Source organism: Ischnura elegans, chromosome 1 (genome assembly GCF_921293095.1).
Source record: "Ischnura elegans chromosome 1, ioIscEleg1.1, whole genome shotgun sequence".
NCBI lineage: Eukaryota > Metazoa > Arthropoda > Insecta > Odonata > Coenagrionidae > Ischnura > Ischnura elegans.
The window spans coordinates 30,086,242-30,100,809 of NC_060246.1; the positions used below are offsets into that span (position 1 = coordinate 30,086,242).

The 14,568-nt window shown below is 39.3% G+C and overlaps 1 protein-coding gene across 2 annotated transcripts in view; it reads right to left on the bottom strand.

The window, feature by feature from the left end:
* LOC124157854 overlaps nucleotides 1-14,568 on the bottom strand; it is a 246,324-nt gene that overhangs the window by 184,359 nt on the left and 47,397 nt on the right. Inside the window, exon 1 of one of the 2 annotated variants that reach the window (XM_046532923.1) lies at nucleotides 11,044-11,293. The exons of the other annotated variant lie outside the window; for it this stretch is intronic. The gene's annotated coding sequence lies outside the window, so the exon portion shown is untranslated. Of the gene's footprint in view, nucleotides 1-11,043; nucleotides 11,294-14,568 lie in introns of those variants that run through there. 2 annotated transcript variants of the gene reach the window in all.

The following is a 14,568-nucleotide window of genomic DNA, read 5'->3' on the forward strand; positions in this document are numbered from 1 at the left end:
GGAAATTAGCGCGCGTCGTCCGCGCAACAGCCTCCCTTTGGCGCTGCGCGGCCCAACGCATTATTGCGGGCGTCAGTTAGCGCGTGAGAAAGAGGAGGGGGGAGGCGCCGGAGACTAGTCACGCACGAAGAGGGAAGGTTTTGGAAGGATGAGAGGGCGATAAACGTAAACAGCCCCGTGTCAGAAACACAACGACCCTCGAATGCTTGACGAGTGAAAGGGAGCGAGAACGTGAATTTCATGATACAGATTTAATTTTTTCGTTTTGATGCTAACGATATGGCGATTCCGCTAACCGTACGGGAGTGAAAGGGATGATTTATTGACATCCTGTCTGTTCGTACCAACTCTAGCGAGCAACAAACCCTGTATCCACCACTACAAAAAAGTACTAACAGAAAAGAATAACAATTTTCATTTCATAGATAGCGAATCACTGAACACCGTATCTTTCCGGAAGTATGCGTTCGAATTCATTTTTACTGTTTACATTCCGTTTGTAAGTATAGTCTCTTTAAACCCACCCACCATCCATTATTGGCGCCAAGGTGGTGTTTCACTCCATGAAGCAATTAACACCTGACTACAGGATTAGTGAAAACAGCTTCTATAAATTTAGTTGTTCGCCACAAACTAATACTCCGTTCTGCCAAGCAAAATAAATTGAATCTGTGCAATAGAAAATCCGATTTCACCTATCCTGCTCTTAATACGAATTCCGTTAGCCCAAGAAAATTATCGCACACAAAAAACATACATAAATTGAACGAATGTCATACGTATTCACCAGATTTTGTGCAAATATATTTCTGAGGAAAAATCAAATGAAAAGAGTAAAAGTTCAGGAAATCGAGAAAACAAACAAAGGCATATACAACGTTAAAATTCATGATCATTACAGGTATAATGTTTTTTATCTCCATAGGTCTTAAAGGAAGTTTCTTGGTGAGATTATGTTACAATTTTTCCCGACACTGATTTCATGAAAATCAAAATGAAATGGAAGACCTCAGTTAAAAGCTAGACAACCCCATTATACCCTCGTTGAGAAATGAAAAAAATGACAAAATTAACATGAAAATCACAAAATATCTTATCAAACCAAACAGCCATTACAGTAGGTTTTTACATATTGACCTCTCATACTCTCAAATGTAATCATTTTAATACGTAAACTGATTTTGAAAGTTGATATAAATTTTGATATCACCTGCTGCAACAAACTAAATTTTATACTAAACTTATGGCTTCGTTTGATGGATCCGATCACCTAATTTGGCTATTATGAAATGTAGACGGCTGATTTATGCATTAAACATATTAATTAAGCTTGCCATGCAGGAAATCGTCCAGATAAACGAAACCTAGGTGCGTATCCCCACCGTACACCGCCACCGGCCACCACGAGGAATATTAGGAGGAGGCCGTGTGCTGCCTTTGAGATCCCAGGTGTGTTAATATATCGCTTCACTGTCCCTTCAAATACTTACATCAATGAGTGAGTGACCTTCAGGACATGCAGTCGCACACGGATAACTAGTTGAATCATAATGGAAACTTTCCGTTTATAAAATAATTCACGGTGGAATCGCTTAAGTACTACACTATCCATATAACAGACTGCAATAATCCACCGTCGAAAGTAGTGCATGCTATTTCAGCAAGGGATATCCAATTGCACATACAATTCAATTCTAGAATGAAGAAAATACCGTGAATACATTAAACCGTTGATTGAACTCGATTACCTACCACAAGCCTCTTCAAATATAAAGGCAGCTTAGCATTAAGAAATCAGAGAGAATACAAATTTTCAGGGATGACAGCAGGCAAAATTTATATTATTCACCCGACTATGTTTGTGAATCGCAGGTCGGTATTAAGAAGCGCTTTAATTTAATTCATAACAACACAGTGCCAGTTATTCCAGCAAAACGTTCCTCCGTTAGTTCCATTCTTCCATAAAAAATATTTCATTCGCCCCCAAAGAGGATTAAAGAACATTAAATATCACCTACAACTTAATGCTCTTTGATCGTTTTGTTAGGGAACAAAGAAAAATTTTTAAACTCGAAAAATTTCGAATAACTTCAAAAGCTTGTCATAAGCACATTCTTTGCGGTAGGTATAATATTGGATATTATTATTTACAGGGTCCAAAAGGGGAAAATATTGTCCCCTTTCTCTAAAGCATTAAACTTGTCTCTAAAAAATTACACTTGGGCGGATCAATCGATTGTTTACTCTTGATTATGACTAAACGAAGTTTAAAAAGACAGTTTATAATTTGCATGTGTGGCGAAATAAAAAAGCTATATTGAAAAAATACAACACTGCCAATGCAACATAATCATTTGAAAATATCGATAGCCTGGATTCAATGACTAAATTAATTTCACAGCGTTGACCTATGGGCCTAAAGATCAGAAGTTCAAATTGCGGGTAGGGCCTTGGGACGCAAACGCAATGAAAACTACGCTATGCTGGCACAAAATCCCAAGTGGCACGAGGAAATAAAAAAATAGACTCTAAAAATGCAAAAGGCACATGCCAATGGTTTAATGAGAGCTTATGCCAAATAATTGCTGTAATTTAAGCTATCGTTCTAAGAATACTAAAACATGCTTGTTACCGAAACATCTCACTCGAATTCCGAAAACTGCCAAGGCTAAATTTCCGCTAATAATAAGTAGAGTTCCGCGAACACTTCTTGCGTTATCAAGTGATTGTTGTGACGCCATTGACGTCATGCATTAATTTTTCCGGAAAACTCAAAAGGGCAAACCCGCCTTGAATCTCGGGAAACTGTACGAAATAACGTCATGGGCAAGAAAGACAATTTTAGCAAGCACGTGAAGTTTACAATGTTAAAGATTAAGTGTTGATTTAATTGCCTCTATTTCTGAAAATAATCTAAGTGTATTCAGCCCATAAAGGGCGCGGATTTATTTCGACGAAATAAAGCATTATACGCACGTGTAAAATCCCTTTCCGGGGGATCCCGGAGAAAGATTGTGTAAAATAATTATTATTTTCTAGTTTTAAATAGATGGAAAACATAAATTTCCTCACGACGCAAAGTAAAATGAAACATAAGTTAAAGCCAAAACTCAGGAGGATTGACAACCTTCATACACACAATAATTTTACCAGCCACACAAAAAAGCAAATCAGTGACTGCTGGAAGGCCACAAATTTAAATACAAAAATACCATACAAATCGTTACCCACCATGTCATAATCAAGCGTTTAATTAATGCGAGTAAAACGTTGTACTTCATAATGGATTGAGAAACTGTATCAAATGAGTGACGCTATTCAGCTGTCAGGATAAGGGTTTCAACAAGTGAAATAATGAGCGCCACCCTCGACGTGGCCTCGACAGGGAGTTTCATTTGCATTGATTTCCACCATCTACTTGAATATTCAGCCCTTCATTTGACAACCCGAATGGGAGTAATTAACTTCGGAAGAGTACTGATTGATCATTCCCCTAATTAATCCAACAACTGAGGAGAAAACAACTCCATTCACCACAGCAGAAGTGGTTGCGAACGAATTTGTTCATTAAAAAGAGATACCTACGTCTGTAATCAATATTTACTAATAATATCTACCCCTGTCTTTTTCATTTTACGATTTTTTCCATTGTTTCCCAGACTGTTTTTATTCGTTAAAGATATAAGGTTCATGCCAGTCGTCTAACCACCGCATGCGGTCTTTGGTATTTCAAATAGTATGGCACGCATTAACGCATAGGCATTACATTATGGATATACATATATCATATTGTGTCCTCTGTAATGTTTAAAAACCAAATATACGATCTTTTCCAGATAGTAATATTGCCCACGTAATGCTGTATAAGAATTTAAAATTGTTGCATATATTTACTGACTCTATTAGCTCTAAATTATATCACAGCACATACTAGAATTAAACCCACGTTTTATCTACACAATTATTCATATATTTTATATTTTCAATTAAGCATAACTACATGCGCAAGATATCGCTTTTTTACGAGTTTGGTTTTTTCAATAGAGAAAAAAATTTCAGAATACAATCAATTGGGCAAGATTAGGCCACTGATATCAGCATAAAGTAAAATGAGTCCACTAAGCTTAGACCTAATGCGAAAAATATTGGTAACGTAAATACATTAGAATGAGAGTTGGCTCTCGCTTTCATGCGATTTGGCTCGTAGCTCATTGCGCATTTAATTAGTCGTGAATACTCTGTAATTAGTAATGGTAGAGTAAGCATATAGAATAGTTTCATACCAGTATTAGCACAGACATGGTGTATCGTATTCATCGGAGAAGATAACCTCAAAGACACAAATTCAGTCGAATGAAATTCACCAACCGTCCTAGAAAATCCAAATTTTTACGAAACAAAGATATTACGGCACCCGTAAGCTAGACAACTCCGCCGCCAACATTATCGCGATGTTATCTTATGGCATCGGGAGAACGTTTACAATTAACGGGATACCATTGTTCTCAAGAAAGCGTGAGAATCTGGTGGTGCGAGGGGTTGAAAAAAATATCAGTTTGTTTTCCGTCAGCATGTGTACCTTGTGTGTCGGTTTGGAGAGCGAGCGGGCGGCCACTTTCTTCGCGGGACTTTCTACGCGGAGGATGTCCCGATGCTCGAATCCTTTCGCTCCGCGGATTCTCCACACTCGCGTGGGGTTGACGTTCGCTCGCGGCGGAGGAAATGGAGAGTGAAGAAAGCGGATCGGCGGGAGAGACCATCGGCCGGCGCGGCGGTGCAGGTTGTTGCCTCGCAACCCGAGGGGATGATGGGAGGTGAAGAGTGGACGGCTCTCGGACGCATTAGGGAAGGGATCGCACGCATGCACGCTCAAGTCTCGCGGCTTGACCTAGACATTGATTCCCGTTTATAAATGAGAGCACCATGAAGAGAGCATATCAGGTATTATTCTCACACGCAATTGAATCAGGCGACGAGGCAACTGAATGCTTTCCGTGTAATTGTCTATATTATTCATTCGTTTAAAATATCATGTTCTACTAAATACAATTAATAAAAATGCCTCTTCTTCATATCCGGTGAGTAATTACTTACCTACGTAAGCCCTATCGCTTATACGCGTTCTGCAGGCATAAATTGTGCTTTCGCGAATTTGTAGGATCGTCCTCATGTTCCGCCGTTTATCGCTCGATATAGTGAATAATGTATTGAGAAAAGTTACCTACTTTCACAAATATATTTCATAAATTCAATAATACCTGGTGAAAAATCCCGTCTAAAGTATATTTTGATCCTCCTCAAACGGCGGAGTCGGGTGGGTGCCCCGGTTGTCTAGCCTCCGAATGAAAAATGAACAAGAAACTTTACTTTGATATTCTTGGCACTAAGTAGCTCCTTGTGTTCAAATAATAATCAAAGGATTCCGACTATGGAAAAGGAATTACGCAAAAGGTAGGTAACGTCATGTGGCAAAAAACAGGAACTCCTGCGTACAAGGAATACTCCTGTTAGCACAGATGTTTCTGGGCCAGATGCTCCACAGCCAAGAGCCTCCTCTGCTCTCCGCCAGCCTTATTGTCTCAAATATGAATTTAACGCCTGGCTCATGGGCACGCATTTCTCGACGGTGGTTTACACAAGGCTCTTGTGAATGTGTGCAGAGATCACTGAGTTTACACTCTGCCTTCATCGACCTCAAGATCCTCGCGACAATGACTCACAACACACAAGGATTTTTCTCCGAGTTTTGAGGAGCCATAAAATATAATGCTAGGTTTAAAATTTACATCCCAGGAGTGTATAATTTGCAATTAAATACGACATACATGCAATTAGGCACATAAAACTCGTGGAAATGGATGTGAACCTTCACAAATTGAAGATAGCCTCTTCATATTTCGGTTGATGTGCACACTTTTTGGGTATTTTTTCTGTTGAGCTGATACAGTATAATAACAAGGAAACTTTGTACCTTCTGCTAGCGATAGAGTTTAACAATAGTTCATTTTTACCACTATGGCGCTGAGAGTAACTTGTGCAATTGACTTAAAAGCGAATCGGGCGAAACACGCTAAATTTGTATGCATTTTTAATCTTTGATTTTTTTATGGGGTCCACGAAGTTTCTGGTTCTGAACTCAATCACATCTTAGAAATAACAATGGTTTATAATCCCATCTTTTTCCGAGAAAACGATTTGTCGTGGAACATCGGGATTAGGACAGTGCACATACTTTCACGTTAAATTTCCAACGGAATTCGGATACAACCATTTCCCTAGAATAATCATTTGACTTCATTGCGAATGCTGCGTTTTCTGAAACCTCGTCTGGCTAAACGCCAATGGAAGAGAGGGGGCAACGCCGATCAGCGGCGGTAAACTGAGCTAATAACGAGCACGATTTTTCAGAAAACATAATTCTCAGCATTAAAACCTGTGATTAGCCCACAAAAGTCATAATATGGTTCTTTTAGAAAAAGTTTAACGTCAAAATGTCCCTGCTTACGTCCCCTTGCTCTATGACGAATGGTTAGTGGGAAAAAGTGTGGTCATAAACTGGTTATAGTACTAGGAAGTACTAAAATGAAATTCTCAAACTTGTTGTTAGACAATTGTGTTATTAAAAAGTGACCATTATGAATACATAAAATATTTCACTCGTCAAAAGCTTCGATTTTGAGTTACTAAGTGTCACAGTGATGAAATATGAGGAAATTTTTGACGCATACACAAAAAAACTAGTACCTCCAGTTTTTTTTTTGCGGTAAATCTGCTGCAAATGAATATTCAGTGTAACAAGTAAAAAGAAATCCTAATAACATAATAAAATAGTGGATGTTGACGGAAAACGGATTTGGAAGTTTAAAAAAATAATCAGAATCGAGTCAGAAAGATTTTCACGCGGACAATTCAAATGGTTACATGACGCTGAATAATATCACGATAAAAAAGTTATTGGTACGTTTAGTACAAAATGAACAAATAATTGCGTGTTTACATTCGAAATTCTAGTTCAATTCAATATAGTAACAGATATCTGCTTACTAAGAAAACCATTTGAACAAGATTCAGTTCGCAGCTATTCCGAAAACACTACAGAAATATTTAATACTGTTTTTTTTAGATTTACGATAGTATCCCCATTACACAGAAATCTAAAACGCTTGATTTATTGGCTTGGCGAATTGGCTTATCGATTTTTGGAAAACGCGAAAGGGGAAACGACTGCAACATTGAGCCCCGACAAAAATTTTTATATCACGTCCAGCTTCAATAGCTGAATTCTTCCGGTCTTATTCACTCCATGGGCTTTCGAATGAAAAGGAAATAACGAATATTCATCAACGCAATCAAAATGGAAAAATAGTTTAGTTCGCGATTAGTTTCAAGAGAAGAAAAAGTACATTTTTTATCTGAGGCGAACAAAAGGAACTTAAAGGGTAGGGCTGATTCTCAAAATTTATCAAGAAAGGGTTACGCAGGGTTAAGTGCTTAACTTCTGGCGCAGGGTGATGGTATATCCCCAGGCTAGTAAATTAGTTGTTTACTTCCAGGGCGATTTGGCAATACTGCTTAGCTACTTAGTAGCTTCAAGTCTACTCCCACCAAACTGGTTTTAGTCACTCTATCTCACCCTTGTGAAGTGTAAACATTGTGCAAAGTGATCTAGGGAATCGGTATGTCCACACGCCACTATTTGCATTGTAGATACCTACTTTATTTTGCATTGAAGTAATTACCATTGTGAAGGGAAGCTGTGTATATTACTTTATTTTGCATTTTGTTATAATAATCGAATTATGAGTTCCCAGGACATGAATGAAGAGAAATTAAATATGATTTAAAGGTTTTTCCTAAACATATGAAAAAATATTAAAAATATCAAAATCTAATAATCTACACCTGTTGAAAACAGTTTAAACTTTCAAATATTTATGGTGGTTTTGACAAAATATCAGTAGTAATTAATAAATTAAATAAGTAATTTGGGGATCTGATATGTCCCTACGCCAGCACTAACGTCTCAAAAAACCGCGCTAGTAGTTAATAAGGATTAAGGACAACAATGATTGTTAAGATAGGGGCATGGAAGCTGCTGGATTTTTAATTCATTTCATTTGAAGCATTTTCCATACTTTTGCCTTGTTGAAAATATATAATTCCCCATGATTAATGAACGCCAAAGTTTGAATGCGGCTAGCACGTTAGTTTTTCCAATGTCAGTTTTTCGAGCCCTTATTGCTGCTGTATCCAAGAGCCTATAGTATCCCTAATAATCTCTTGCCACCTCCTCTCTCTCTCTTAAGTAGCTGGGACTATTTTATACCACTCATCTACAGCGAAATAGTCTGGGTAAATGAAGCAATGAAGCATGAACTACAGGTTTGAATGGATGTTAAAGTAAGACCATAGAGTAAGTATATAAGAATATACTTACTCTATGGTAAGACGTGTTAAGTTTCCCATCAATAGATTAAGCGTTTAAGTAGTATGCTGAGAAAAGCGAAATGAGGAGAAAAATTCCTACAGAAAATATAAATGTGATAAAATTCATCACAGAACCTCACTACAATCCCGTGGTTATCAATGAAGGTTTAAATATCATCAATGGAATTAAATAAATTATTCCAGCTTGAATAATTCAGCAATACACCCACTACACATGCTGCAGGCAATTAAATAATGATGAGCAAAAAAAAAAGAAAAAAATGGGCTGATCCAAACAAAGCATCATCGAGGCGACACCATATGGGATCAAACATTTATTTACAATCGATACCAGTCGTTTAGTTCCCAAGTAAGGAAAAAAACAAAATTAGTACCAAACAACGAAATTGCACCCTTGGGCCCACAGCTCCTCCATTCTACCAGCAAAAAATGCTTTTTTTTAGAAATGGTCGTAATAAAAAGAAGGCTTTCAAGCGACGCAAAAATATCTAAATTTTATGCGGCTAATGTAATTATTTTATGCAAAAGCAATCGAAACGAAGATAATTCTAACTGTGTGATGCATAAATAGGTACTATCCGCCCGCATGAATTCATTTGATTTTACCGAAACATGTTTAAGTACAGTGATTTAGTAACACACGAAGGCAATTCCCGGAATATCAATGAGACAACGACGAAATAACATTCAAAACAATGTATGCAATGTCTGCAGCACCATATACAGAAACGCTGCTGAGTGAAACCTCCAAATATGAGATCTATTAGTTCCAAAATGGGGCTGACTTCACGGCCATGATATGACAGATTAAGGGAGAGCATGGGAAGAAAGAGCGTGATGAAAATATCAACTTGCTCTCGAATATATACAATTTTTACGACACTTTGTGATTGTCAGCTCACAACAATGGGTTGTTTCCAATGGGAGCGAGATCGAGATTACGAACACGTCAAAGATGGAGGCATTGCAAATACGTAGACTCATTCATATGGCCAATGAATGACCCTCCGACATGCGTCTGCGCGAAAAACGAGTGACATATTTAGGAGCACAAAGAAATAATTACGTTAGGTGGAAGCACACCTTTTGTTTCCTAATTTGCCCTTTTAGGACTCAATTACTTACTTTAATCTTCGTTAGCATAATTGAAATTATTCCAAATAATCAACACAGCAAACTAGTTCTTGGTAAATTAACGTTAACTATTACCATTGGGCCAGTATATTTTTATGTAATTTCACTGTAAATATCTTCAGTAGATTACGATTATACCGTGGAATATTACCAAGGTACGGTGCTACTACTCCGAAATATCATTTTTTCAAATGATGAGGAACTCATGCATACAATATACTTAGGTATATCTGAATAAATAAATCGTTCATACACCACATGATATTGACCTCACCGAACGAGCAGACATTTCCACCAATTTTGACATAGTTTATGTGAAATCAAACACACAAAAGAAACTACTGCACATTGATCGTTGTTTTATCAGCTACGATATCCTTTGGTGAAATAGTGAAAATAACATAAATCGTAAATAAAAACTATAAAAGGAATTTGCAAATTTAGCAACTTTCATCCATTCTGTGGCATTTTGACAAAGCAAAAATAAAAAGATCACCTTGTTTTGAACAATAAAACCAAGACATGGATAGCAGCTGTAATTTTGATTCCACCAAGATATGACACAGTAGACGACCTAATTACATAAGCTGTGAAATACTAAAATCAAAATAAGAGAGTACCGAAAACAGGACTTCATTTTAACCAGGGTATGTGGCATTGGTGAGCCCAAAGGCAATGTAGGTTTCCAATAGTCACTAGAGCAAGTAAGTGTATCTGACGTACGTCATATTTTATTATGATTACTAAACCCACATTTCGATTCTCATCGCACAACTTGGTGGAATTTGCTCGAAGAATTCGAGGTAGGTAAGCCTAAATCAAACGTTCATAGGAAATATTATATGTAGAAATATCTATTAGGGGGACTTCAAGAAGAACTCTAGAACCTTCATGTATGATTTCCTCTTTTTCAGGCACTTCAGTGTCGAAAGCCATCAAGTAATTCTCTAATTAAAATATCTATATATACGTCCCTCTCTGAGATATGATGACAAAATATTCTTCCCCAAAAAAGAATAAACTGAAAATCCCAACATTCGTCAGCATTATTCAATTGCCGCTTTCAATTACGTACTAGGCACGATCTGTTCGTGTGCATTTTACACCTGATTATACAAAAGAAATGTCTTCTTAGCTCGCAGATATAATTAAAACAAAATGAAAACTTGGTACATTAAGCCGAAGAGCACTTGTAACAGTAACAACACAAATAATTACGCGGGGAGCATACCTTTGCATACAAATCATTCAAACAACCTTATTGTTGGGCCTAGCACGTATCCAGTGGCATCGAGGAAAGATTCGGGTGGAGTCACGTCCTTCCGATGGGGTCACGGAATCGACCTGCGTCGTCGCAAAGGACACTTCCTAGATCGGTCGCAGGGACGCGCGCCGATCGCAGCCAATGAGAGGGAAGAAGACGACGTAGCGAAGAAGAAACCAAGGCACACACTCACTCACCGCATCGACGGACGAAAGGGCGTGGGGATCCCGCGAAGGTGTCCTTCTCGAACAACCGCGGAGAGGAATCAATCACAGCACACAGATCACAGGAACCAAGCTACTCGACTCCTACCGTCGGCAGTAGCGTATCGTCTAAAAGGACGGTGCCGGCACAAGGCCTGCTGCTTGCGCGGGCGGGCGGGACCACTATTATAGCGCCTCTTTTTTCGCGGTCTATCGCCGCACGCGACTTGGGAGGAGCGGGTCGCGCCGCAGAGAACTAGGCAATAGAATGAGAGGAGGCGTGCTCCAAGCCTTGGTCGCGTCGGGCGGGAGGAAATGTACTCTTCTCTCTTCGAGGGGAGGAAGTGGGTGGGCGAGCAACGTTGAGGGAGCGGAGATGGGGGAAGGAGGGGGGGTTTGAGGGGGTGTCTCCGTGATGCGGAATGGGGGAGGGGCTGGCAAGTCATCGGAAAGGGGGAAGGGGTGCACGCGAGGGGTAAAAGAAACTGGGGATGGACGTCTGAGGGGGAGAGACAACCCACCCACGGCGCCCCCTACCATCAAAACACCTCCCCCTCACCCACAATGCTATCTTGCGGATAGGGAGAGAGGTGACCGAAAGGACGGAACGTTGACATGCCGGGTGTCGAATGGGAGGATGGGTGAGGAGGAGGAGGGGCTCATAAAAACAATACGAATATCGAGCCATCTCGGCAAAACAGCGTCGCATGACGCATTCCAAGACATCATCCGCAGAGGGGTAAGAGGGTCGCTTTGACACGGATACCGGGATCGTGGAATATTTCCGAGGCGAGGGCGGAATGTATTGGAATTCCATCGCCTTCTGTCACCATAATTTCGCTGGCAAAGGTTTCGAGAATCCAGATGCTACAAAATACGAAGAAAACAAAAAAATCACACATCATACACACAGGTGTCTTTTTTGCGGGCGTTCAAAGTGAAGGAGATTAGGTTTTTACTTGTGAATACATACCAACACAGAACGCACGAAAAATGAACGTTTGGATGACTAAAAAACAACTATCTACGAAACTAAGCTATCTCATCAAATCAGCGTCACATCCGTGCCAGAATACAAACGTTTATTTAATTCAATACAAAATGAGGCATTAGCCCAATTGCTGAATCTAAAACAAGATGTGAATTTGCCAATTAGGTTTCGTCCGCTAAAGTCGCAAGATCCACTGGAAACTTTATGTTCCGAGGAGGAAGTCGTAAATGGTGATAATTGAAACGATTAATCTGAGATAGACATCGACTCAAATATGTATTAATTAAATATTTTATATGGGATATTCTTAATCTGGAAGACAACTCAATGACTCGACCTATCATCTATTTGAAATCATAGTATTAAAAAACCATACTCAACCACTCCCTTCAAATATAGCTACGGCGACGAAGTTAAATTTGTGTCCCATACAATGAGGTCGAGGCAGAGACGAGATAAATATCGAACCGCTTAGTTACGGAAGGTACCACGTGATACATTGAGATGTCCTTCGAGAAGAAATAGAAATGTTTTGTGCAGTTACTCTGAGACGGTTGGAAATTTTTGTCGGCAACATGAAACTTGATTATTAGCTCATTAATCCGCGTTTTCATTTAACAAGCCCAAATGAGCTTCAAGTCCTCCAATTGCAATCAATGGGAACCCCACGAATCACGCGCTAAGCCCAGGAGACAAATTTTTCAGACGGTTCGCGCGAGGCGTGACAAGAGCGTGCAAAAATGTTGGCTTCAAACTCCCGTGAAATGTGGAAAAAAATGTGTACACGATGCGCCATTGTTTGTACGTGGTGTCACCATCGAAATTTCGGGACAGAGCGAGGGGCGGGCGGCAGTCTCCTTCCGAAGGAATATAATAGGTGACGCGCGGGGTTATAAAAAGGCAAAAAAAACAGCCGAGGAATGTGGGAGCGTGCCGAAAGGAGAGCGAAAGTCTGTTTCCATTGAATCCATTTTTCCCAGCCAGCCGAAGCGCGGGGCTTTTGTGCACGACGCGCTTTTCCCTCGGCTCCTCCTCACAGACAACACTCTCCCTTTCTGTATTTCACTCTTGCACCCCTCTCTGCAGTCGGAGCATGGAATAGAACAAGAGACACCTATGGCCCGCACGCTTGTAGCTAGGATTGAAATGGAAATCCCTTACACACTGGTAATTTGCATGTTCCCTCGATATCATCGTAAGAATACGAATGTGAGTTTTTTTCGAATTGTAGAAATCGTTAAAGGTGCTTCAGTATTAACTTCGAAGAAAAATTCTACGGTTGAAAAGATTTCTCTTTTCACGCTTCACGAACTAATCATTATAAAAACACCCTTTGGTTTCATATGCTATGTTGACTGTGACGTTTGAAACCCCAGTAGGTTTATGTAATAAACAAGCCTGTAGAATATACCAAATGAGGTCATTTCAAACATAGCTCATTGCGATTGAATATTAGTAATAATTATGAACCATAATTGTCTAATTTTAAAATTGTTAAAATACTTAATATTTGACACAATTATGAGATACATCATGATATGATTATAATCTAAGTTGAAGGCTTTGATTTACTAACTTTTTTACATTTCCAGTGATAATATCATCATTACTGAAAAATTACATGACTTAATAGTGAAATGATAATGCATTTAACGTGAAAACACAGAGACAGCTCTGTAATAACCTACCTTGACACTCCACAGACACGCAGAAAAGCATTTTATTTCGAGAACCGTTATAGTTTCAGAAAGCGAGAGGCGTGGGCAGCATGGGGTGGATTAGGGAAGGGGCATAGGGCAGGGCGGAGGCCGTGGTTTAGGATCGGGAAACGCTTGACGGACGTGTGCGATGAGGAAGGCCGTGGGGTCAGGGGTTCGTTTGGGGAAGGTGTGGAGGCGGAGGGACAGGAATTGGATCGCCCGCATCGCATCAACGTCAGAAATAACGCCCTCCTTGGAAATGCGCGAGGTCACCGAGCAGAAGGTTCAAGCGGACGATGGTCGCGCCAAAATCGTAAATCGCCATGGTCTCAGCTCGTTCATTTTATCATGAAATATTCATTCTTCATCTCTTAATCGATTGCTTACACATTAATCGATGCTAAGGTGGATGAAGCTGTAATCATTGGTCTCTGAGAGCCCATATTAATAGTTAAGGCCATAAAATACTACGTACATAATTCTTGGAAGGTGGGATGATAAATAGAATTCGGGACTCATTGACAATGTAAACATAAACAGCACGAAAGAATTTAAATTCACAATGTCGACACCTTAAAGCATGATATGATTTACTAATGGCTCTCGAAGTTGGAAAAAAATATTAAAAAATGTTTTATTTTATTTTGAATAAATAATGTTCTGTGATTTTTCTCGGGATGCTCGGTAACTATATTTTGTGCAACATATATATTCCTTATAAAAACGTCCGTGCGGTCATCTTTACATTAAAGGGCTATTTATATCATGTTCCCTATGACTGTATTTGAAAGTAGGAATGAATATCAATAAAACTAACTCGGAGAAGTA